Raw genomic sequence first — 26,978 nt, 5'->3', positions numbered from 1 at the left:
TTGAGAATTCAGGGAAAAACATGTTTTCACCCTGGCCTTCACCTTGAGACAGACATAAGAGGATGTTTCACCAAGTTCCTTTAAAACTTGTTTGTGTGACCTTGGACCATATCTGCTACAGAGGGATAGTTTAAGAAAACAAGTTTGGCAGTTCCATGAACTTCTTTCTTGTATTGATGTGACTTGTTCTTGTTTTTCCTATAAAAAGGAATTGTGGTATAAACTGGTGGCTGCAGTCTTACTGATGGCCCTCTCGAGCTGATCCTGTGTGTAGTGTGAATGGCTTTAATTATTTTAATCCTCACTCCCCACTCAGGTACTTTTTGACTCCGCCAGCGGGCTCTGGCAATTTGGCGCCTGAACCTGGGACCTGAGATATGGGGAGGCAGTGAAGTACATGTTGGTGTTGGTGAGCTTGGATCATAAACTGAAAAGAAAAGGGGCACAGTGAGTAAAATTCAAGAGTAAAAATAGGACATGACAATATTGTCTTTTTTTTTTTTTTTTTGTATGGTCTTTAATTAGAGACAGTGTATCTGTGGCATGAGACAAAGAAACTGAAACTTTCACGGTTAGAGAGAAAGAGGAAAGACAAACAGGAGGCCTCGGGATAAATAAGACGAAACCATTGGCTCCTCCTGAAGAGTTCTATCTCTCCTGATGACACTGATGATGACTTAGATCCTGACGGGGCTGCAGAGCTGGAGGATTCTGAGAGAGAACCCTCTGATTCAGGCTATGAATGTTAAACAAACAGACAAAAAACAAAACAAAAAACGGAAAACCTCGAGCCTTGGCAAAAAGAAATAAAAAAAAGTTGGAATGGGGCTTGGAGGAAATAAACAAAAATTGGAAAATTAAATGAGGCTCAATGCCCCACTCCAGCTCCCTCATTGATTACAGGCTTGGACCCTCCTCCTGAGATGGCTGCAGTTGCTTTAGCTCAAAAGACAAATGGGCCTTTTCCTTTGTCCACTGTGGGAGCAAGCTTCTTTACAACAAGCTAGGCAGAACAAAGAAGATATAACTGAGTTTTATGGTTTTCCAGTTCTGGAGCAACCAGATGAACAGGGTAATATGGTGAGAGTTCATGCTCCTATACCTTTTAAACAATTAAAAGAATCGAAAACTGCATGGTCCTACAACACCTTATATTCAAGCTCTTGTTAGAGTCATTGTCTACTGAGGCCCTCTGCCCAGGGGACTGGAAGCAATTAGCAAGAGCATGTTTATCAGGAGGAGAACATTTATTATGGAAGTCGGAATTTGTGGAGCACTGTCAAGGAGTTCCCATAACTTATGACATGCTTGCTGGGAAGGAATCTACAGGGAAACAAGACAGCAATTGGATTTTGATGTGGTCATTTATGCTCAAGTAAATGCTACTGCCCAAAAGGACTGGAATAAACTTCTGCAAACATGTAGACAGGTGGAATCTGTCAGCGACCTGCTGATTATTTCAAGATTTTGTAGCAAGATTAATGTAGGCATAAAGCAGACTTATAGGCAATGCAGCTTCTGGATTATTATTAGTAAAACAATTGACTTATGAAAATGCTAACAGTGTCTGCCAAGCAGCTTTGAGACCCTTTAGGAAGAAAGGAAATATTTATGACTTATATTAGGTTATGTTCTGGCATTAGGCAGCCTTATACTCAAGGAGTGGCTATGGCTGCCATCCTACAAGGGAAGACTATTAAAGAGGTATTATTTCAGCAACAGAAAGGCCTAAAGAATAGAGTATCTGGAAGTTGTTATGGTTGTGGGCAAATGGAACATTAAAGAAAAAATTGTCCTAATGCTAGCAAGAAAGAAGGGTGTCAAAAGGAATCGATGTATGCCCAAGATATAAAAGAGGAATGCATTGGGCTAATGAATGTAAGTCTAAAGGAGATGCTACAGGAAAACTTAATGCAGGGAAACGGGAAGAGGAGCCAGTCCCAGGCCCCCCAACAATGTTATGGGGCGCTACAGAACTTCATTCCACAGCAAGGAAATCCATTTAGGACCTCTGTAGAGCAATCACAGGTAACACAGGATTGGACCTCAGTTCCTCCACATACACAATATTAATTCCTGAAATGGGGATGCAGACCTTACCTACAGGAGTTTATGATCCATTACCTAGAGGGACTGGAGGATTATTACTAGGAAGAAGTAATACAACTATGCAGGGAATTTTAGTAGCTCCTGGGGTAATTGATGCTGATTTTGAAGGAAGATAAAAATTATGGCACACTCTCTAAATGGAATTTCTATAATAAAACAAGGTCAAAGATGAGCCCAATTAATATTGCTTCCCCAAGTTCAGGCAAAAAAAAAAAAATGCAAGTAAGAAGGATAGGAAAGGAGATGTAGGTTTTGGATCCTGATACCTTTGGATACAAGCTATTGGTCCCAATTGACCTCATGTATGTTAAAATTAATGGAAAAAATTTACAGGGTTATTAGATACAGGAGCTGATGTCTCTGTCTTAACTGGTGATCAGTGACCTATGCATTGGCCTAAACAATCCTCTATTACACAGTTACAAGGGATAGGACAAAGCCAATGTCCTGAACAAAGTAGTGATGAGTTAACTTGGAAAGATGAGGAAGGACATGAGGGAAGTTTTAAACCTGGCCTTCCTGTTACTCTGTGGGGCAGAGATGTGTTGTGTAACATGGGAGTGTATCTTTACAGTCCTAGTAATGTAGTTACCAATCAGATGTTTAATCAAGGATATTTGCCAAATTCAGGATTAGGAAAATTCAGACAAGGCATAGCTCAGCCATTAATGCCTACCCCAAGAAATTTTTAAAAAGGGTTAGGGAATTTTTAGGGGAGGTCACTGAATGGCCTGTACTCCATGCAGATCTGATAATGTGGAAAGCAGATATTCCTGTGCTGGTGAGAAAATTAAAGCCACTGGAAAGTTAGTACAGGAACAGCTTGATAGTGGCCATATTGCTCCATCAAACTCACCTTGGAACTCCCCTATTTTTGTTATAAAAAATAAGCAAGTCGACAAGAAGAGCAACAGAACCAAAAAATCTGAGCACAGGGGTCTTTCCTGAGACTGATACTCCAACCAAGGACTATGCATAGAGATAACCTAAGACCCCTGCACAGATGTAGCCCATGGCAGTTCAGTATCCAAGTGGGTTCCACTGTAGTAGAAACAGGGACTGCCTCTGACATAATCTGATTGGCCTGCTCTTTGATCACCTCCCCCTGAGAGGGGAGCAGCCTTACCAGGCCACAGAAGAAGACAATGCAGCCACTCCTGATGAGACCTAATTGACTAGGATCAGAAGGAAGGAAAAGAAGACCTCCCCTATCAGTGGACTTGGGGAGGGGCATGCATGCAGAGGGTGGAGGAAGGGAGCGATTGGGACAGGAGGAGGGAGGGAACCACAGGGGGGCTACAAAGTGAATAAAGTGTAATTAATAAAGAATTAAAAATGAAGATTAAATAAACACTTAAAAGTCAAAAAAAAAAAGAAAAAGAAAGAAAGCAGGAGAATGGAGACTTTTACAAGATCTCAGAAAAGTAAATGAGACCATGGAGTTAATGGGAGCCTTGCAACCTAGACTACGTACCCCTTCTGTTATCCCCAAAGATACTTTAAAGATTATACTAGATTTAAAAGATTGTTTTTATACTATTCCTCTTGCTCCTCAAGACTGTAAAAGGTTTGCTTTTAGTGTACCATCAGTAAATTTTAAAGAAACTATGAAGAGGTATCATTGGCTTGTATTACCTCAAGGTATGGCAAACAGTCCAACCTTATGTCAAAAATTTGTGACTCAAGCTGTTATTAAAGCGAGACAAGCATACTCTTCTGTATATTTTGTTCACTATAAGGATATTTTATTGGCTCTTAAGAATGAAGGAATTTTATTGAGTGCTTTTGTACACTTACAACAAGCCTTGAAGGATCAAGGTTTAGTAGTTGCACCACAAAGGTGCAGACAGAGCCACCTTATTTGTATTTAGGACATAAATTATACCCTCAGACTATTATGCCTTAGAAAATTCAGTTAAGGAAAGACAACCTTAAAACTTTAAATGATTTTCAAAAGTTGTTAGGTGATATTAATTGGCTTAGACCTCATTTGAAGTTAACTACAGGAGAGCTCAAATCAGTTTTTGACATTTTAAAAGGAGAGACTGCTCCTTTGTCAAAAAGGGAACTTACCAAAAAAGCTTTCAATGCTTTACAAAAGATAGAATTAGCTATTGAAAAACAACATATTCAATATATAGATTATTCAAGAGAATGAGGTGCATATATTTTGGCTACTGTTCAAACTCCCACTGCTGTATTGTGGCAAGGAGGACCATTATTATGGTTGCACTTGCCTGTTTCTCCTGTGAGAACTCTAATGCTGAATTATGAAGCAGTGGCTAAACGTTCAAATGGCTCACATAGAATCTCTTGTTAAGTATTTTGGTAGGGATACCTCCCTAACTGGAGTTCCTTTTACCAAATGACAAGTAGTTAGGGACAGACTTTTGTTTTGCAAACATTACCAACCTCAGCTCAAGTTGTAGAATTACAAGCTGTAGCTGCAGTCTTTAAAAATATGGCTTCTACCTCTTTCAGCTTGTACACTAATAGCTATTATATTGCTAAGGCTTTACAACTCCTAACATATATCGATACAGCTAATAAACAAATACAAGATCTATTTCGACAGATACAATAAAGTATCCAGAGCTGTTTTGCAGCCTTGTTATATAGGGCATATGAGAGCTCATTCAGGACTTCCCGGACCTCTAACTTTAGGGAATGGTTTAGCAGATCAAGTCACATGCTTGGTTAGGTTAACTCATCAAGAATTGGCTCAACAATCATGCCTTACATCATCAAAACAGAGCTTAAGAAAGCAGCTTAATATTATCAGAGAAGCTGCTAGACAAATTGTAAGATTATGTTCTCCTTGTCCTGAACATTTTAATGTACCTCAATACAGGGTCAATCCTAAAGGTTTGACTCCCGATCGTTTGTGGCAAATGGATGTAACTAATATTCTAGAATTTGGAAAACTAAAATATGTTCATGTGACAATTGATATGTTTTTCAGGATTTATCAGGGCAACTCCCTTAGCAGGAGAAGCCACCAAACATGTTATAAGTCATTGCTTAAAATGTTTTGCTACAATTGGTATTCCTTCCATTATAAAGACAGATAATGGTAACAGTTCTGGACATAATGAATCAAGATTTTCAGCATTTTTGTACTCAAATGAATATGGCTTAAAACAGGTATTCCATATAATCCTCAAGGTCAAGGAATTGTGGAGCGTGCCCATGGATCTCTTAAGAACCAGTTACAAAAAATAAAAAGAGGGGAGTTTTATCCCCAAACACCACAGAATTATCTTAATCATGTTCTCTTTACTTTAATTTTTTTTTTTTAATGTGGATTTACAAGGCCATTCTGCGACTGATCAACTGTGGCAACCTAATACCAAAGATAATTATGCTCAAGTGAAATGAAAATATCTGATTATGGAATATGGCAGGGCCCCAACCCTGTATTAATGTGGGGAAGAGGGCATGTTTGTGTTTTTCCACAGGATGCTGAAGGAGCCAGGTGGATCCCAGAAAGGTTGGTTCGATTTGTGGGAGATGTTCCCCGGAAGGAGGATGTTCCTGCTGCAGACCATGGTGAATTCTGTCCTGATGGTGAATGGAGAGCTGTATGGGGCTTATGCTCCTGACTCACCTTTGTTTCATTCTGCTCCAAGAGAAAGATGTTGTGTAGGGAAATCTTTTAGATACAATGTGACTGGACTTGATTGGTCTGGTAATCAGGACAATTCTCAACCAAATCAGGAAGAATGGGAAAGAGGATTGACTATGGGACTTTGGTCTGATTCTGGTTTTCAGCAGACCTATATTTGGAAGCTTGCTGCAGAAACTTTCAGGAGGTCCTGTTGTTATGCCAGGATCAGAGATCACCAGGAGAGGACTCGATGCAAGAGCAAGAGAGCTTTCTTACGAGAGCAATCAAACTTGGGACCCAAGTCTCACTGACACAGCAGTAGAGAAGTGGGACCCCGAGCCCTGGGAGAACAGGGTTTTTAAAGGGAAAAACTGCAAACAGGGGGTTTCCATGACAGCAAGCGGGGGAGGGGGGGTTTCATGCCTTGGCATTACAGGATTGGGTAAAAGTCAGAGGGGTGAGATGGCCTTCTAGCTGAAGTCTAACATTACAACTACATCTGGAACGTTGGGGAGAAATTTCCCAACTGATTCTCAATGATTGTTTCCAGGGAGATTGTCTCTATTTTCTATCAAGTATTTGTTCTGTGATATTGCCTGGAGGCTATTGCTAGGAGAGTTAACTTTGTTTTCTGCCAAGTGCACATTCTGTGATATTTTCTGGTACCTGAATTCAGCTCCCGGTCAAGATGGCTCCTCATTTCAAAATGGAGTCACCCAGGCTAACTTAAACTCTTCACTTGTAAGTGCCTTGTAAATCCTCCTTATGCTTTGTTGTTCGGAAATGTTGACATTTTTATGCAAAATTTAATGTTTCCTGCCATCAGCATAAACCAACAAACTATATTTCTAAGCTTTCAAATGGACAACAGGTTCTGGTTGTTCCACAGCCTTCTTTTATTATGGTTCCTGTGAATGTTTCTCAGGCTTGGATTCTGATAGGGGATTACAAATGCTAGAAGCAGACCTAAAAGAATGATTGGGTTAATAATTGCAGGTATTATGGCCCTCGTGGTCATCTTTTATGTCACTTTTACGGAGTGTTATTGGACTTGGCTTACTACTCTTATTAGGAGCATGTCTCCTATCAGTGATAATTAAAACCTTCATCAAGGCCTTCTGGAATGTTAAAGCTGATCTGCATAAGATTAAACTCCCACGGCTACCCTAGCGGAGGTTGGTAGTCAAAGATATGGTAAGATATGGTAAGATCTCTCTGAGGAATATTCAACCTAAGACAGGGCATGAATGATGGAATTCAAGTACCAAAAACGGGGAGGAATATATCAAGAGAGAAAACCTAAGACAGGCACACTCTTCTACTCCACAGCTCTGAAGCTGTGGTCTTTTAAAATATAAAAAAGGGAGATCTGTGGAGAGCTTCTTGTTTGTCAAGCTGCTTTGTTTTTCAGTATTCAGGGAAAAACATGTTTTCACTGTGGCCTTCACCTTGAGACAGACATAAGAGGATGTTTCACCAAGTTCCTTTAAAACTTGTTTGTGTGACCTTGGACCATATCTGCTACAGGGAGGTAGTTTAAGAAAACAAGCTTGGCAATTCCATGAACTTCTTTCTTATATTGATATGACTTGTTTTCGTTTTGCATATAAAAAGGAATTGTGGTATAAAGACTGGTGACTGCAGTCTTACTGATGGCCCTCTCCAGCTGATCCTATGTGTAGTGTGAATGGCTTTAATTATTTCAGTCCTCACTCCCCACTCAGGTACTGTCTGTCTCTGCTGGTGGGTTCCAACACAAAGGGATCCTATATTGACAATAGAATTTCGGTTTCTTTAAAAAAGCACAAATATTATAAGGATGTGTTTTCACTTTAATCCCAAGAGTGGAGATATGGAGCTGCTTCAGACTATCTGCAGCAGCTACTATTAGTCTCTTGCTCTAGCAGAGGTGTGGTTTTGGCAGCTGCAGAGAGCTTTTGCAATTGTGTGAATTCTGGGAACTTTTCATAGGGTATTTGTGTGAAAGTAACTTTTATTTGCCTGCTTCAATTGTCTCTGAGGCTTACTGCTTCTGTCTGCTAACCTAGGCTTAGTCCTAGAAACTTGTAGTCTCTTTACCATCTAACCTAGGCCTAGGATGTTTTCAAACTCTGAGACTTAATGCTTAATAAGCTCACCCTTAGTTGTTCTTTCTGAGCTCATATCTGGCTGGTTCAACTCAGCTGTTCTGTCTCAAACTCTGTTCCCAGTAATTTATTCAATCTGGCTTCTCTCTCAGCCCCTGAATTGCTCTGCTTGGCCTCCAACTAACTCCAGCAATCTACTCTAATCTTCTGGTATCTTCTCATTCTCTGGCTTGTTTTGTCTTCACCTGTGTCTAGCTTGTTCTCTCATTCAGCCTCTCTCTGTAAAACACTCCCAGTAATACTGCCTCCTCTCATTCTCTGTGTTGCCCCCTTCAGTATCTTCCCTTTCCTCTCTGTTCTCATGAGAGTTGGGCGTATCCTATTTTTTCAAATCTTTCTCTGATTCATCACTTTTCCTGCCACTCAATTAAACATCACTTTCACACATGGGTGCGTCCTTCTGAAAACTTTATCTTCATTGCTGGTTGTAGTTTGTTGGTGGTCCTGCTCTAAAACTGTAAGGACTTTCTATGTCCACCTCCGTTTTGAACAGTGACATTGAGACTTACATTCACTTATAATAGCTTTAGACCTTAGCTTTCTTTTGTTCTCAATTAGCTCTTTTCTGTTGTTGTTTGATTGTTTTGGGGTTTTTGTTGTTGTTGTTTTTTGAGACCAGAGCCCTGGCTGTCCTGGACTCTTTGTAGACCAGGCTGGCCTCAAAGTCACAGAGCTCCACCAGCCTCTTCCTCCCAAGTGGTGGGATTAAAGGTGTATGCCACCATGCCCAGCCCCAATTAGCTGTTATAACCTATGTTAACCTCTTTAATTTAATCTAAGTTCCTACACATGGTTTGTTACCTATGCTTCATTTCATATGTCCAACTTCCTCTGTGCCTCAGAGGCGAATCTTCTAATGCCTAGTTCTTTTAAAAAGTTTCTATCTCTCTGGAAGTCCTGCCTAGTCTCTCCTGCCTTTTCTATAGGCTATTTAGCTCTTTATTAAAGCAATTAGAAGGTGTTAGAGAACAATGTTTACAAAATACTAATGCTTAATAAAAATGACAATACCAAAGTTGGGCCTATATCCAGGTACAGAAATCAGCAATTGAATAATACAAGGACAATCTTTACACAGAGCATAAAAAAAAATCACTCCAACAAGAAACAAGAAGAATTTAGATTCAAGGATATCTCCCCTTTATCCTTTCTCTCCTATCTAGTGTTGAGGGGTGAAACTGATGGGATAAAGGGTGGGAAAAAGAGGAACCCGCAAATAGCAAAGACCGACTACAAGCAAAGAAGAAACAGGAAGAAAGAAATTAGATTCAAGGATCTCCCCCTCCATCTGGTGATAGGGGATGAAATCGGGAGTTTGGAGTTGGGAGTGGATAAAGGATGGGAAAAAGAATCATAAAATATGGAAGGTTGGCTACAGGATCCATTGATACTGGTCCTGCAGAATGAGTTAGTAGTCCCTTAGAAAGCAAATTATTAGAAAGGTTACTAGAAAAATTCAGTGACAGAGCCTGTAATCCTAGAATTCTGAAGGCTGGAGGCTAATTGGAGTTCAGGAATTTTTTGTTGTGGTGGTTTTAGTTTTTCTCTGTGTAGCCTTGGCTGTCCTGGACTGGACTGGCTTTGTAGACCAGGCTGGCCTCGAACTTATAGAGATCTGCCTACCTCTGCCTCTACGAGTATTGGGACTACAGGCATGCACCACCACACCCGGCTGAGTTTAGGAATTTTAGTTAAAGTCCAATCTCCAAAAAAGAAAACAAAAGAAATAGTAGGGCTGGTCCTTTGCTCTTAGGAGTGTATTTGATTCGTCTTTATGGCCTTTTTAAATTAAGTGATTTTTAGACCTAGCTTTTCCATCCTCTTGCCTCTATGTCCTCAGGCTGAGTTTCATGCTTGTATCACCACAATCAGCCTTTTGTCTCTCTTTTCAGTTTAGCAACCCTTTAGTTCTTTTCCGGTTTTTCTGGATCATGTACACTGCTCCGGTATTCAGTAGTTTAGTTCACCTCGGGTCTCCACCACTGAGGACACTAACTGAGTATTTCTCTCCACCTTAGAGATTGCACCCAGTGGTATCAGAAGAGTCTGGCTCACACCCTGCCTGACACATGGCTGACTGACCAGTGTCTTCCGGAGGGGCACACTCTCAGAAAGGCCAACTGACTACCTCTCTTTCAGCTTTCTTTATGTGAACGGGGTAGGGGTGTAAACGGGGACGACTGTATTAGCAGTTCTCGGCCCAATATGGCGCGCTCCATCTTCCGCACAACCGTCAGAGATGGCAGCCCCTATATGGAGACCGCCATATTTACCCCACTAGCCGCTGGGCCAGGGCCTGACGCGACCGGAACGTGACGCAAGGTGGAGGCGGGGCTCCTCCCACTCCAACCGAGGCGTCGAGAGTCTCGTGACAGGCACTTCCGCTCGGGGCGGCGGCGGTGGCGGAAGTAGGAGCAAGGCCGGAGCTTTGGCCATAAAGCCCAAGGCGGCGACGTTGGCTACGGTGTTTGGGGCTGGGCAGCTGCGAGGAGCTTGCTGGAGCCGGAGTCTGATCTCTCTGTCGCGGCCTGCGTTGTGTCTCCTCCTCGGCTGTCCCCGCGGTGAGTGTTGGGCCCCGACCGCCCTTCCTCCGCCCTAGCCGGGGCCTCCCGGCCTGGCGTCCTCGGCGAGCGCCGGGCCGGGCCAGGCGGGGCGGCGCCCGGCGGGCGGAGGTCGGAGAGCGCGGGGTGACCCGGTGGGTGGCGGGTACGGGGATCCTCGGGTTGGGCGCGTTCCCGGCGGCAGCCTGCTGGGTGGGAAGAGGTACTAGCCGGCCGCCGAGGCAGCGCTGCCGGGCGCGTCCTATGCCCCGGCCCGTCGCGGACACTGGGAGAAAGGAGCTTTCGGGGTCTTGCACGGTAAATCCTAGTTCCAAAGTTCCAGGAGGAAGGTCCCCCTGACTGCCTTTCAAATAGCCTGGTGTCCTCCTTGTTCATAGCCGTGCGCGTGTTGAGAGTAACGTTGTGAAGGTTTGCGATTTCTCGTTTGCTGGGCTGCGTGGCAAGACCGCACAGGTTGCCCTGTTCTCACAGCAGCCCTCCGAAACACCGAAGCAGTGCCCACTTATAGAGAAATCGCAGAACAGAGAGGTTAAGTCACTCGACCAAGGTCACATCGCTGATAAGTTTTAGAAGGAGAGATTGAAGCGATCTGAATCAGGCACTCCGACTACTTTGCACTCTACTGGCCTCTGGCCTCTTCTGCTCTAGATGCTCCCAAAACTTGCCACCTGTTATCTGTCCGTCAGCAACCCCCTCCACCTCCTGTATAGTGATGTCATTTGAGAGCCTCTTGGCCCTACCTGAAAGCCAAGTTGCATTTGCAGTTGTGCCTTACAGGGCATTTTACGGTAGTGTAGTGTCACCGAATCAGAAGATCTTGAATTCTGCCAAGATACGTATTGGAGTTGAATAGTTTTCCTAGCTAGCTCTTTTCTTTGAGTCAGGTCTCCGAATATCTACCATGTGCACCTTCCTTTCTACAAGAGCTGACAGGTACCGATGTTGTTGGTTCTTCACTGTTGAAAATACTGTCTTTGGCTTCCCAAAGAATAAACTCCTGTTTCCTCCTTATGACTTCAGCAGCGGATTACTCGCATGATTGGGTTAATAAAATCTCCTGTTGGTATGTGTCTCTTCGAGCTTGACAAGATTGGTTCAGAATTGAATGTAAGAGCTGGAAAGCAAGTTATAGCTACTGGCCAAACTAAAGTTTGGTGTTCAGAGCCCTGTGGTATCCTGGATTGTCTGTTGCTTACTTTGCTAACTAGCCTGATACACTTCTGGGCTGTAACCTTATGTAGGACAGCAGTGACTGGCACCTTCGTTCATATATGTGTCAGGCATTACTGGGTCCTGACTCAGGGAGACAAGCATGGATCCTGAATTGTAAAAGTGGTGAGTGTCACAGCCAGGGACTCTGTTTTGGAATGACTGGGCTATAGAAATAATGTGGGACTTCTGCAAAAAGTAATGTTTGTTTGTTTGTTTGTTGTTTGTTTGTTTTTGCTTTTTAATCTCCTTGGATGAATCAGCCATTCAGATGTGTAGTGTTCCAGCTAACAACTTGCAGTATTTGCTAATGTTTTGTGTGTGGTATACGAATATGTACATGTGTGTAGGCTGGAGTGGGTATTGTGCTTGCCTTCATTGCCTAACTTTTTTTTGAGACAGCTCATCCACGCTAAGCAGGATAGCCAGTGAGCTCCACCTACCCACTCCCAGGCTGGCGTTACCCAGGCTGGCCTCTGCACCCAGCCTTTCCTTTTTCTTGATTTAAAGTGGTTCCTAGGGATCTGAACTCAAGTTTTCATACTTGCACAGCAACGGAGCCATCCTGAGCTCCCATTTTTTGTCGGTTTTAGGAACAGTTTTTATATGGTTTGCTCCTAAAAGAGGATCATCTTACAGTTGTTACTGATCACTTCTTTTGGAGAGTAGCCATCTACACTAAACTTGATCTTCTCCTCCCCCCCACCCCCCTTGAGACAGCCCTGGCTGTCCTGGGACTCTCTTTATAGATCAGGCTGGCCTTGAACTCACAGAGATCCACCTGCCTCTGCTTGGGATTAAACCTGATCCCCTTTTTGTTGGGATCTTTTTGTCCTGCCTGCAGGGGAAATGGATGCCACTTGGTACAGTATACTGTAATGTCTGAGCAGAGGCACATTGGACATGCTGGATTTTCCTTTTACAGCTGACAAGAAAGCTTTAATGTTGCTCCACCTAGACTTAGTGATGCATTCTTGATTTAAAAACCGTGCCCTCTGTTTCCCAGGGCTTTCTGGTTTTCTGCTTTAAAGTTCCCAGGTTTTACACTGAAGGTAGACCTACAGCAGTGAACACAGGAGGGTGGGACTGAGAAGGCGCTCTAAAAATAGTTTTATTAGTGTAGTTGTTGGAACCACATGGGTGACTTTTCTAGTTTTCTGTTTTTGGTGTCAGCTGTGCCTCATATTCAGAGGCCCTAACCATATAAGAGAACAGTCCTTGTAGGAAAGGGTTTGTGAATCAGTTTCTGGCTCCACTACCAAGTGAGGCCAGAAAGTCTCGTCATTGGATTTGCTGTTACAAATTTGCTTTGTTTTCAAAGAGATCTGCACTAATAATACTTTTACTGTACCTTTGTCAGTAACCGTTCAATGAAAATGTGGTACAGACCCAGACCCAAGTTTCTGTAGTTGCCTTCTGCATCTGTCCTCCTTAGGGTCTGACATCAATCTTTCATTTTTTTAAAATGATGAATTATCTTAACTTTGCATCCAGGTTGGCAGATGTGACTGAGATAGATGCTGGCTTCTGGGGAAGTAGGAGATGGCCTCCCCATCTGAGCTCCTCTTGGAGCTGGGGTCTTCAGAAGGGTTCTGAAACGCCCTTATGTTGTGGCTCTTGCTTTCTGTTACATTTGGTCTTGCTATTGTATTCTCCTTGTGTTACCAAGACCCTGTGCTGGCCTGTGTTCTTGCTCCTTGGTCTGAGTGCTGCGCTGCCTGCAGTTGCTGCAGAGATGTCCTGTAGAGTGTTTTTTTTGCTTCTTGTCCTCACAGTTTTCACCTTTTAGGGGACATTAAAGACTGGAGACAATTTGCGTTTGTCTTAAAGTTTTAATATAAAAACAAGCACAAAACCAGGATTTAAATAGTGATTGTGGGCAGTGATTTGTAAACCAAAGATAAAACTGACATGGGTAAAATCAAAACAGGCTTTAGAAGTCTCCCTGACCAGTTTCAGTTTTAGTAATGCAGACTCTGATTCCAAAACCAAATTTAAGAATAGCTACTTGCAAAGTGTTCCCTTAGGGAAGGAAGAAAGCTTGGGACGTGGCTCCATTGGTCACATGACATGCAGTATTAGCCGTTTTCATCTGCTTAAAGATGCAGTAATTAATGCACAGGGTGGGAGTCCAGCCAGAGCTCTGTTTTGGTGATGTCATCGCTGCTTTGGAGATCTGTTTGATCCTGTTGTCTGTCCTGGTCTCCTAGGATTGCCTGTGTTGGCATAGAGCAGATTTGAGGCTGCCTGAGGACCTGAACGATCTATAGGGACTGCACAGCCTGCCCTGCTTCTTTGTCAGCCTTACTCATGATGCTGCCAGGCAGAGTGAAGAAGAGTCTTGATGCTCCCCAGCATCAAGATGGCTTGATGTAAAGATGGCTTCTGCTAAGAGTTAACTCACTTCAGGAGCCCTGTAACAGTTAACTGTACATGAGCAAAGTGCACTATATACATATATGAAAATGTCATAAAAATGTGTGCTAATAAAAATTAAAATAGGTGACACCATTTGTTCTACTCTTGTATCAGTGTGATTTTAAAAATTGATTTCAGTTTAGTAAACTTTAGTTTGAATTGAGCACACAATGACAAAGCTACTATAAATTCATCTTTAAAAACCTCAGCCTGGACTTTATGAAAAATAGTGGACCCTTGCATGTGCACACACTCCCTTCTTTTGAAATAGGGTCTTCTGTAGTCCAGGCTGCCAAAAATTCTTTATACACTTGCAGATCTTGAGACCTTGAAGTAGCTGTAGGTCATCTTTACAGCTCCTAGTAGAACAGTTTCTAGGGTATGGTAGTATACACCTTGTGAAAGGCAGAGACACATGGAGCTCTGAGTTTTGAGGCAAGCCTGGGCTAATAAGTGAGTTACAGGCAGGCCAAAACAACATAGTAAGACCCTGCCTTTAAAAAGGAAAAAAAAAGCAGGTCAGATGTGTTGGCACATACCTCTAACTGCAGCATGTGGATCTCTGTGAGTGAGGACAGCCTGATGTGATATATGAAGTTATGGCACCACACAACATGTATGGTATAAAAGATTGTAGAAGGGGAAGGGAAAGAGAATGGGGGGGATAAAGAAGAGGGGGTACCCCCAAGGAGGGAGAGAGGGAAGCTGACGAAGTGATAGAGAGTGAGATGGATGCAGGAGATGGCATAGGCCACAGGTTGTTAGGACCCTGCAGGTCCCTGAGGGCAGACCAGTTGAATTGCCCGCACACATAACATTCCTCCCTTTTTGTTTAATTAAAAAAATGATATATTTTAGAATTCCACACACTCAACAGATCTTGTATGAAGAGAGAAAGGGGAATGGGTAGGCTCACCGAGAGAGAAAGTCAGAGAGGGGTAGAGAAAGGGAGGCAGAGGGCAAGAGAGGAGTAAGAGAAGGGTCAGGACTTTTATCCAGGGCCCCTGGCAGGCACATGATGGCATCGCAGGTTGCTAAGCAACCGAGAGGTAGGCTGCCTATATGCTAACAGCCTGGTCTACATAGTTCTAGGACAGCCAGAGTTACATAAACCCTGTCTAAGAAACAACAAGAACTTTGGTCTGTATTCAGTGATTGCAGAAAAAAACATTGTCTTGTAGAAACCCTCCAACCCAGCATTTCCTACAGGTGCCTTCTAGTATTTGTTACGTTCAGTTCCAGGGAATGTAATTTTATGCTCACTTTCTTGAGATGGTTGTGACAAGTTATTGTGGCCCAGCTGGAATGGAGTGCCATTCTGCCTTTTCTATCATGCATGTGTTCCCTGAAGGCCTCAGTAGTTAATTCCTTATGCAAATACGTCTTTCTTCCACTAACTTAGAAAGTCACCTCTTTGTCTTTTCACTGAGTATTAAAATAATTAGCTTTTTGAAAAAAGGTAGGAAGTAGAAAGAGTTAAGTGATTTGATACCTAATAGTTTTTTTTTTTTCTTCAAGTATGTAATTTACTTTGTTTTTATTTTTCGAGACAGTTTCTCTGTGTGGCCTTGGCTGTCCTTGATAGAGATCTACCTGCCTCTGCCTCCTGAGTACAGGGATTAAAGGTGTGTCCAGTTACCGCCTGCCCTGCATTATGCCCCACTTTTAAATAGACACATATCTATATGGAAATAAATACACAAATAGATGAGCAGTTTAAAGAATTTTCACAAACTTAAAAGACTCAGTATGCCTCTTTCAAGCCATTATCTTCTTAACTGCTGCTGTTAACTCAAGAGTAGACTCTCTTTTTCATCTTTGTAAAGCTATTTATTGAACATCTCCTCCAGCCCTAGTCCCATCCCACTCCTACGCTCAGACATGAAGCTAGCTGCAGCTGATTTCCAACACAGTGACTAATTTTGCTTAGTTTGGATTTCTTTGTATAAATGGAATGATCCACTGTGTAGTCATTCCTCTGTATCTGGTTTCCTTGATGTTTCTGAACCCTTGTGTAATGTGTGGTTTTAATTCCATTTTCATTTCACTATAATATTCCATTTTGTGACTATAATGTTTAAAATTAAGTAGAGGTGTTGGTGTGGTGTGCATCTATAGTCCCTGTTAATCCGGAAGCTGATGCAGGACAATCTCTTTGAGTCCAGGGATTAAAGATCAGCCTGGATAACATAGGAAGACCTCTGTTTCAAAATATAAATGAATAAATGAAAAGTATAAAGGCCGGGTTTAGGTTATGTGGCTGCTTTTATGCTTTGAACCCAGTAGTTTAAATAGCTGCAGTATATTCTCTTATGGTTCTGGAGGTTATGTACCTGAGCTGCGGATGAATAGAAACCTCTTCCTGCCCTTCTCATTATTGTCCTCATTGGTGTGGTGTCCTGACCGCCTCCTTTTAGCCATGCTGAATGAGGGCCAACTCTAATGACCTCATCTAACCTGTAACCCCGTTAAAGATCCTACCCTGCAGAAAGTCCCATGCTTGCAGGGCTTGAATGGGCAGTGATGGGGAGGGTTGGGGGTGGGTTACAATTAGGCTATCTGTTTCACTTTAATGGACAGGAACACTGCTCACAGAACTTTACTCTTTTGGTCCCCTTTTCCCAGAGACCTGTAGTGGGCAAGACGTAGTTTTAGAGCAAAGCCTGCCCTAGTTTGAAACTACTAACAATACTACCTACCTGTGTTAGAGGTGACATCTGAGGAGTGCTTGATCAGTTGGCCAGGACCTGGGCTTGAGCTCGTTGCCCCTCAGAAAGGAAAACAAGTAATGTTCTGAGGTTAGAAAGCAGGATGACTTCAGTATGGGGAATGAAGAGAAGCCTTTCATGGCCACCACTGTGGCCTCTTTGCTTTTCTGATCTTTGATCTTGGCCCATCTCTGATAGGCTTAGCCCAAAGAGTCATCTGTGGAGCCCACAGCTCACCATAGCAGAGGGTGTTTGCATTCAGACTCTGGTGATCGGACATTGCTTCCTTAAAGTGCTGGAGTTCCTCAGGCACACGTTGGAAGCTGGGCTCTTGTTGTTCCCATTGGTGTTCAGTAGGTATTCGCTGGCATCAGACTCTCAGCTTTTTGGCTCAATGACCTTGAGCTTTGAACCTCAGATCTTAGTTTGAAGTATTCTATTGCTTTGCTTCTTTCCACATCTTAGCCCCCTTTAAAGCTTTAAAACTCTGTACCTGTAAAGCTGCTACCAAACTTTCTTTTGGTAGCCTGTGAATAGTTTCTGGACCAGTAGTTAACTTGCTAGATTGTCTACTTATTGTCTACTATAAGAAAAAGCTGCCAGCAGCTGTGGGGAATGTAAAATTAAGAGTTCTGAAGATTCAGGAAGTTTTAGACTCCTGGAAGGTGAGAGTCCTAAATATAGCTTAAAATGTTAAAGTTCTTTGATGACTAAAGTAGGGAGAGGGTTTCTTAGTGGATTTGGATAACTTTGACATGGAAGTGTGACTTTAGTGGGAAGGTAGGTATTGCAGCTTAGGGGTGCCAGTATTGTTAATGCCACCTTGTTAAATGCTGTACCAGGTAGACATTTCTCTGTTAAACTTTATGACTGTTGAAGAAGCTGCTATGTCCCAGTGCTGGGAGAAGAATGACTTTGTTGTGCTAATTTATTATCATGTGGAACTTACAGCCTCACATGAGCTAGGCAAGCATGCTGCTACTGAACTATAATCCTACTCCAGAATTGCCTTTAAGAATAGCTTAAAATGGGAAGAATAGAGGTGATAGAAGAGACTTTATTTAATTTTCCTCTTCAACAAGCAGGCCATGTAGGGTTCCTCTGAGGAGCTTATGGCCAGGCTCTCATTCATTGATGTATCTATTATATCTGGAGTTAGACTCAAAGCTTACTAGCTATCTGCTTTTTAGCCTGCCCGCCTAACCAAAAAGGAAAACAAGGCACTCTCAACCTTGTCTCTTTTTTAGTCCTAGGTTTAAAAAGCTTAGACTAGCTTGGAGGTACAGCTAGGTACAGTTAGAGATCAGCCGACTCCTCCCTTCCCACTCACCCCACCAACACCAAAAAAAAAAGAAAAGAAAAGTTGAATTGCTTTCCAAGGAACTGCTTTTTGGAAGTTGCCTTCCCTCCTTTCTAGAACAGTGTGTGACAGTCTGTACAGTCCATCTTTTAAGCTTTACAAATTCAAGTGAAACTTTTGACATGTCACTTTATTCTTCCAGTGAGGAAGCAAGGAGGCCCTAAGTATTGTGAGCTACCACCTAGAGGGGCTGGGACTAGCACCTAGTCTCTAAGTTTGCAGAGAGAATAGCATCTTCAGTGAAGGTATGCCTTCCTTAATTTCATGCTTTGTGTTTCAGCATTATTTAGAGGTCAGATACAAGCTGTTCTGTATCTGTGGTGTGTAAATTTCCAGGTAGTGATCTTTGAAACATTATCAGACTTACTTCACAGGTGAGGCTATGCTTGATGATAACCTCTGAATGGGTACAATAGCACGGAGGTTCTTGGCTTGCCTCTAGGCTTTCTGTTGTTTTCTTTTGGGTTGTTTTGGGAGATGTTTGCCATGTTAGCACAAGACTGGCCTTGAACTTGAGATACAGGCCCACCCTTTCCTGTACTTCCCTTCCCCATTTGTTCTTCAGGTAGAACCCAGAGCCTTCTGCATACTCAGCAAGTGGTTGGGCCTGCATCTTCCCTATTCCTGAAGGAGCATTCATGTTACGGAAAAGAAGAAACAAACTGCTAAAGGCTCTTGAACCTTGAGGGAATTGTTCCAGGCCAGAAATGACACATCACTTATGGCTCATTGGCTAGAATAAGTCACATCATAGAAGGCATCCTGAAGTGTGATCCTACTGTTTTATCCAGGAGGCCCAGAACTTGTAGCACTAGTGTCAGCCCAAATGGCTGAGGGAAACAAGTCCTCTTTAGAGATTCTTGTTCAAGGCAGGTAGTTAATTTAAAAGCTGAAAAGAGCTTAGTTCTGTAGTATATATGTGTGCATTGTTTGAACCCAGGTTTCCCTGTGTGTCCCAAGCTTGGCAGCCCTCATGCTTCAGCTTCCTGAGTGTTAGGATTGCAGGTGCCCCCAGGCCTGGTTTGGAAGCTTAGCTCTGTTTCTGATGTGGCTGTGCTGCCAGGCCTGGTTTGGGAGTTTAGCTCTGTTTCTGACGTGGCCTGTAACTCCAGTTCCAGGGGATATGACACCCTCTCTGGCCTCTGCTTGCACCAGGCATGGGTGTGGTACATGTACATCCATATAGACAAACACCCATATACATAAATAATTCAGTGTTTATCTTTTGTCATTTATCCAATCATTTTCTTAAGATATAGTGGCTATACAACACTTAAAATTTCATTTTCATATGGGCAGTAGTGGCACATGCCCTTAATCCCAGCACTGGAGAGCCAGAGGCAGGCAGATCTCTGAATTCAAAGCCATCCTGGTCTACAGAGCAACTTCTAGTACAGCCAGGGTTATAGAGAGAAACCTTGTCTCAAAATACAAAACAAACAAATTTGTTTTCAAGCCAGGCAGTGGTAGCACACACCTTTGATCCTAGCACTTGGGAGGTGATCTCTGAGTTTGAGTTCAGCCTGGTCTACAAGTAAGTTCCAGGACAGCCAGGGCCACACAGAGAAACCCTGTCTCCAAAAAAAACCAAGAGAACAAACAAACAAAAGGTTTTCAAAGGGCCTCAGGAAGGTTTGTATTTAACATTTATAGTTTGAGAATTGTGTTTAGATAGGTGACAGCTGTCAATGTAAAAATTTTTGCCCACTTAACGAATAGGAACAATGTTAAATGATATTTTAAGCTTTGAATTTTGATGGATTAAATGTAGTTTGAGATGTCACATAGTCTTAGGCATTTGAAAGTCTCAAGTTGGTGCTGTTTGGGGAGACTTAGAGGTGTGGCCTTGCTGGAGGAAATATGGTCACTAGGATCTGGCTTTGAAACCTAAAGACTTCTGCTCTCTGTTTCCTGCTTGTGAGCTCTGTTGCTCCAGTTACTTTGCCTGACTGATGCCAAGCTTCCTTCCCTGCTTTGATGGTGATGGGATTTTATCCCTCTGCAACTGTAAGCCCAAACAAACCCTTAGATTAATTGCCTTGATCATGGCGTTTTAACCCAGCAATAGGAAAATAACTATTTAAATATATATAGTAGTTATTTATTTTTGGTTGTGAGCTTAGCCTTTAACGGCTGAGCCATCTCTCCAGCCCGCAATGTAAGTTATTTATGTTCTGTAAATTTGCTCTTATGGGCCAAAGCTCAAGTGAGCCCCTTTTCTCCTCCATCTGTAAATGGCTCAGATAACAGAGTTTTGATTCTTTTCTTTCTTGGCTGGTTTTCTTGGTAAACTTTATCTGGTCATGTGTTTTTGTAGAACTAAGATTTTTCTGGGTCAGATCTACCAGTTTGTTTTCTTCTCTGGGTTTTATGTCATACTTAGCCCCTCTGTCTCTCTGTCTATAAAGACAAGGTTGTTTTTTGTTGTTGTTGCTGTTGTTGTTTTCCTCTCTTGTTTTTTTCAAGATTGGGTTTCTCTGTGTATCCTTGGCAATCCTGGACTAGACTGGCCTCACAGCGATTTGCCTGCCTCTGCCTCCCTGAGTGCTGAGATTAAAGGCATGTGCCACCATGCCCAGGTAAAACAGGGTTTCTTTGTGTAGCCTGGCTGTCCTGGAACTCAGTCTGTAGACTAGGCTGCCCTTGAACTCTAGAGATCTACCTGCCTCTGCCTTCCAAGTGCTTGGATTAAAGGCATGCACCACCACTGCCCAGCTCTTTTAGCCCTTGGCCCATGGTTGATTTTTTTGGAAGGGGTTGGGAGGAGATGACCAGGATCTTCCTCCAGATCTCTGTTCAGTGCTTAATTGTATTGTCTGTTCCATCACAAGAATTATCACATGAATTCCCAACTACACATGGCTTCCCCATTCTCCCCTCCCCTTGCTCTCTGCTCACATGCCTTTTCTTCTGTCTTTGGGGCAATTTTCTTCTGCTTTATGTAAGTCAAGCAGGTTTTTTTGTTGTTGTTCTTCGTAGAACTCCATTGAAGTTGCTTGAAATCCTTGTCATTTGCTTCAGTCCTTTAATCAGTCCTTTAATCAGCAGACTCAGTCATCTAGATATTGAGAGGGAGCTTTTTAAGGTGTAAATACTTTCCCTGTTAATGTATCTGGGACACATGCTGTGTAGTTGCCCACTAGTTACAGCTGTACAGTGTTAGAAGACCTGTTTTTAACCACCAGGAGCTCTGAGTTTGCTGGGGCAGTAATGGACTACTGTCAAAGTGTTAGATTTAAATTATGCTCACGACGCTCCTAAGCATTTCCTGCTCTGCCTTTTTACCCATGTGTTGTAAGTGACGATTAATATTTACTAATAACTATCTTTTAATAAAGCTGCTGTTAATCCTAAACAGCTGTATAACCAAATCACCACAAAGAGACTGGGATTATTTAGTTAACCTAGAACACAATGCTGGGCAATAGTTATTCCCTCTTAAACCTTCAAGCCCTCATAGTTTCCTAACATTTAGATTATACTTGTTTTTTGTGATATATTAGGGGCACTCCATCTCTCCGTGCCCTTCCAAGGATCCTCGAGCTCTGCTCTTCTAGCTCTCCTCGCCCTTTCTCCTCCCATGCATTTCCTGCCCTCTGGCTCCTCCCATCACTCAACATTGTGGCTAGTTGCTTTATTTTGGCCTGTTTACACCAAGTTGAGACACGATGCTTAGAATAAGTATCACAATGCAATATCCAGATTGAAACGGGGTGGGGGGGAGAAATCAGCCTTTGAATGAACAAGGGTACGGTGTATACATTTCAGAAGAACACTGTACCAACACCCATGGCATTTGAAAACAGTCTTGGGAGGTGGCTCGTTGGTCTGTAAAGTGCTTACTGTGCAAGCTGGAGGACCTGAGTTTGGATCCAAGATACCTACAGAAAAGCTAGGTATGGTGGCACACTCCCGTGACTCCAGCACAGGTAGGGAGGTATGGAGTTGAGGAGGCATAGGTAGATAGATCCCAGGGACTTGCTGGCCAGCAAGGGTAGCTGAAATGATGAGCCTCAGGCTCAGGGAGAGACTGTTTGAAATACAAGTTGGAGAGCAATGGAGAGGACACCTCTGTCAACTTCTGGCTTACACATCTACTCACTTGGGAGCATGCACTCAACAACAACAAATTCACAAGTAGTTCATAATCTATATTGTAGGTGGATTAGTTACTGTTTGCTAATTGTCTTTGAACTGAATTTCTTTATCACTCCTCTGGGTCTTAATGGTGGATTTTCTGTTTTATTAATGGAATTTTAAAAAATTTTATGTGTATGGATATTTTACCTGTGTCTGTGAAGGATGCCTGTGCCTGGCTCCTCGAGAAGGTCTGAAGAAGGTGTACACTTCCCTGGAATTGGAGTTACAGATGGCTGTGAGCCACCATGTAGGTGCTGGGATTCAAACTCAGGTCCTTTGGAAGAGCAGTCAGTACCCTTAACTGCTGAGCTACCAGGAGTAGCTGGTAAAACAAAAACCTCTTGTTTTGACAGATTGAGAGACAGTTAATTAGTCTACACAGAGTAGACCGACCATTGGTCCAGTTTTTCTTTTCTGAACTTTTAAAGGAGTGTTAGCTATCCGAATTGAGAAAAATGATTACTTTCTAAATAGGAAGACAGAGTTCATGGGTTAGGCAGGTCTTCCCATTTTTTGTTGCTGTCCTTTGGAGGCTAAGCTGATCATCTGCACCTGTCATGTGTGCTCTGCACCTACCCAGCTGTCCCTGCCAAATGGAACAGCTTTGTGCCTTGCAGTGAACTTGCAAAGTTGTCTGAAGTTGCAGAGGACCCACAATCTGCTTGTTGTCTCTGAAGGAAGGAGCCTTTCTGGTCAAGGGTTTTTTTTGTTGCTTGTTTTTTTTTTTTTTTTTTTGTTTGAGACAGGGTTTCTCTTTGTAGCCTTGGCTGTCCTGGACTTGCTTTGTAGACCAGGCTGGCCTCGAGATCTGCCTGCCTCTGCCTCTCAGGGTGTGATAGGATTACAGGCATACATCGCCACTCCCAGCCTAGTCAAGGTTTTTAAAAGCCAAGTAAGGTTTTAAAGTAGACCAGGCTAGAACGATTTCACTTACTTACTCTTCTTAGAATGAGAGAGAGAGGGAAGAGGGAAGAGAGAGAGAGTGAGAGCGCTGGACAGATGGCAAGTATAGTTAATTGGTAACTTGTTCAAACAGTGCTGGTCAGAAACTGAGCAGTGAGTTGGTTTTTTTCTGTTTCTCATTGCTGCTGTAGAGAAGTGTAGTCAACATGCAGGCAGCCTCAGGATGCATGACGCTGAGCACTGTGCTAGAGAAAGGCCTGGAGAGGTCAGTTTTTCTGCACCAAAGAATGTATGTGGATGAAGAACTTAATCAAGAAGGTCCATCAACAAAAGGATGATTTGAAGATATTATATGCTATGCTAAAAGTTAAGTTTTCAGTGGTGTTAGTATTACTAGTGGCTTTTTGTATCACTTTGTAGTTTGGGCTGCTGAACCCTTGGCTGTGTTCAAGGTAGACAAGCATTTACCACCAAGCTACAACCTCAGCTTCACCTTTGTGAACAGACAATTGCAGTATTCATTTTTTAAACTTTTATTTGGTGTTACTTAAAGCCTCTCTCTTCCATTAACCCCTCAACTCTAGGTTGGAGAGAGAAAGTTTGTAGGGAGAGGGGGCACAGACCCCTTTACTTCTCCTGGCTGTTTAGGGTCAGTGGGTTTTTTTTAAAGGCTATACAAATCTCTGTCAACAGCAAATGTAGCCAGCCGTCTCCTCCAAGCCGCCGCTTCCTGAAGCGTCTTTCTCCATCTGCTTGCTCCAAATCACCAGCCATATCAACTGTCTCTGGTCTCTCCAAACTTATTTATTTATTTGTTTGTTTATTTGTTTATTTATTTATTTTGTGATAGGGTCTCTGTGTAGTCCTGGATGTTCTGACCTTCCCTGTGTAGACCAGGCTGGTCCCAAAGTTACATAGATCATCCTGCCTCTGCCTCCTGAGGCTTGTGCTGCAATGCTTGGACAACAATGATTATTTATTTTTATAGATGTAGCTGTACAGAAAGAATTCTCCCACTGCACAGACTACAAGGCATTTACTCAGAAGTGAAATTTCAAGGTAGATACAGTACAGATGCGCAGTACTGGGTGCAGGCAAGATTGCCTAGACGTCTTGGTTTGTTTGAGGTCTTTAATTTTGTGTGTGTGTGTGTATGTGTGTGTATGTTTTTGAGGGTTACAGAGTCCTGGCTGTCCTCGACTCCCCTTGTAGACCAGGCAGGCCTTGAACTCACAGAGATCTGCATGCCTCTGTCTTCTGAGTGCTGGGATTAAAGGCATGCACTACCACCTTCCGGCTTTAATTTTTTTTAAATTAATTCATTTTTTTTTTTGAGACATTTTTTCTCTGTGTAGCCTTGGATGTCCTGGACTTGATTTGTAGACCAGGCTGGCCTTGAACTCACAGAGATCCACCTGCCTCTGCCTCACCAAGTGCTGGGATTACAGGCGTGTGCCACATGCCCAGCAATCTTTAAAAAAAGTTTTATGTGTATGGGTGTTTTGACTGTGTGTATGGCTGTACACATATGTGCAGTACATGCAAAGGCCAGAAGAGGGTATTGGACTCCCTGAAACCAGAGTTACAGATGGTTATTATCTGCCATGTTGGTGCTGAGACTTGAACCTGGTTCCTTTGGAAAAGCAGTTAGTGCTCTTAAATGATAAGCAATCGCTCCAGCCTCTTGATTTTTGTTTTTGTTTTGTTTTGTTTTTGTTTTTGAGAGGTAAGCTAGCCTGGCCCTTAACTTTATGTTTCAGTCTTACCACTAACTTCCAGCAATCCTCCTGCCTCAACTTCAGGAATGCTGGTATTACAGATTTGAGCTGCCATGTCACAAAGGAAATCTTGAAAATAAACTCGTCCCTCTTCAACTGAGATTCTATTAAGAGACAATGTTGAGCCAGGTATAGTGGCACAGACCTTTAATCCCAGCACTGGGCTAGCAGAGAGGCAGGGGGATCTCTGTACATTTGAGGGCAGCCCGGTCTACAGAGTTAGTTCCGTGTCTCAAAAAGAAAAAAGGAAAGAAAGAAAAGAAAATGTAGAGCTATCTATAGTTATGGGTTTTTTTAACCTGCAAAATGAGGGCTTTCTAGTGTAATCACAGAGAGTACTGTACTGAAGTAATATGTATTGCATTTCTTCACATATTACTTACATATGTGCACACGGGCACAAATTAGAGTGTTGGCTAGTAATGCATTTAGGTTTACCTTATCTGAACTAGATACTGAGGTAGGTTGGAGATTTCTTTCCCATCTGGGTTTTTTTTAACTGGGCAAATATATCCAGGGAAGGAAGAAATGTTGGTTTCACTTTCTACTTTTGTTAATGAAAGAGTCCAGAGATGCCATGTAGCTAGGCAGCCACCACCAGGCAGAAGTTTGTTCCTGAGTCTTTCCAGTTCGAAGAAAATATGGGATCTTACATATTCTGAATGGTATCTGTTCTTACAGCTCTACAGAGTCTGTTCAACATGGTCATTCATCATGGGGCACTCCTACTTTGAGGATATTAACACTAACTGCAGAAATCAAAGAATTTATAACATTACTGTGAACAATTGTATACCTGTTAAGCAGATAACCTAGATGACTAGACAGATTCCTAGAACTACCAAACTTATAGCTGAATTACAAAGAAACAGGACATCAATTAAATCAGTTGTCTCCAGTCTCTTTACAGCGAAAAGCCTTGGGCCTGGGAACTTAAGGTGAATTCCAGTGAAGTAAAGAATTTACCACAGTCAGGGCGCTGTGCTTGTGTCTTTAATCCCAGCACTCTGGAGGCTGAGACAGGTGGATCTTTCTTAGTTCGAGGACAGCAAGAGCTACACAGAAAACCCAAAAAGAATTTACACCAGTCCTTCTCAAACTCCTAAAAGTCTTCAACACTTGGAACAGGAGACAGTGCTTTCTAGCTTACTCTGTGAGGCTATCCTCACAAGGACACTACAGATGCCGAGGTCCTTAGCGCAGCACTAGCAGCCTTGATTCAGCAGCGTGCTACAGGGTTATAATGCCCATGTGGGATTTAGGCTGTGATGTAAAGGTGGCTCCAGATTCAAAATTACTCAGACTAATGAATTAATGCCATTGGCAGAATAATCTTTAAAATTTTTAAAGGATTTATTTTTTATTTTATGCGCATTTGTGTTTTGCCTGCATGTATCTCTGTGTGAGGGAGTCAGATTCCCCCAGAACTTGAGTTACAGATAGTTGTGAGCTGCCATGTAGATGCTAGGAACTGAACCTGGGTCCTCAGGAAGAGCAGCCAGTGCTATTAACTGCTGAGCTATCTCTGAGCGTGGGGGAATCCTCTTATTGACATAGAAAATGTATTTGATAAAATTTATTATAAAGCTGGGTAGAGGTGGCGCGATCCTTTAATCTCAGCACTCAGGAGGCAGAGGCAGGCTATCTCTGAGTTCAAGGCCAACAGAATGAGTTCTAGGATAGAAAAAACCCTGTCTTAAAACAAAACAAAACAAAAAACACACCTTAAAAATATATATAGCTTTAATGTCTTCAGAATAATAAAGACTATATATGAAAACCTTTAGCATATACTATTCATTGGCAAAGGACTTCCTCTAAGATGAACAAGACAAGGATGTCTAGGCTTTCTTTTATTCAGAAAAATTTGCTACTGGAAATTGTAGCCACGGGGAACCACAGGCACTCACACTTAAAAAGGCAAAATCATCTGTGCAGCTGACATGATCTTATTTGTAAAGAATCTAAGGATTTCTTTTTTTTTTTTTTTCTTCTTCTTCTTCTTCTTCTTCTTCTTCTTCTTCTTCTTCTTCTTCTT

The 26,978-nt window shown here is 42.6% G+C and overlaps 1 protein-coding gene across 1 annotated transcript in view; it reads left to right on the top strand.

Annotated features, from left to right (window-relative positions):
* Positions 1-10,241: 10,241 nt before the first annotated feature.
* Rab7a (RAB7A, member RAS oncogene family) overlaps positions 10,242-26,978 on the top strand; it is a 50,654-nt gene continuing 33,917 nt past the window's right edge. The window contains exon 1 of the mRNA XM_055617418.1: positions 10,242-10,424. The gene's annotated coding sequence lies outside the window, so the exon portion shown is untranslated. The remainder of the gene's footprint in view (positions 10,425-26,978) is intronic.

Source organism: Psammomys obesus, unplaced genomic scaffold (assembly GCF_907164565.1).
Source record: "Psammomys obesus unplaced genomic scaffold, mPsaObe1.curated_primary_1811, whole genome shotgun sequence".
In the NCBI taxonomy this organism is placed as follows: Eukaryota; Metazoa; Chordata; class Mammalia; order Rodentia; family Muridae; genus Psammomys; species Psammomys obesus.
Note: the sequence above shows the minus strand (reverse complement) of the source record. Positions and strands in the feature narration are given on the sequence as shown.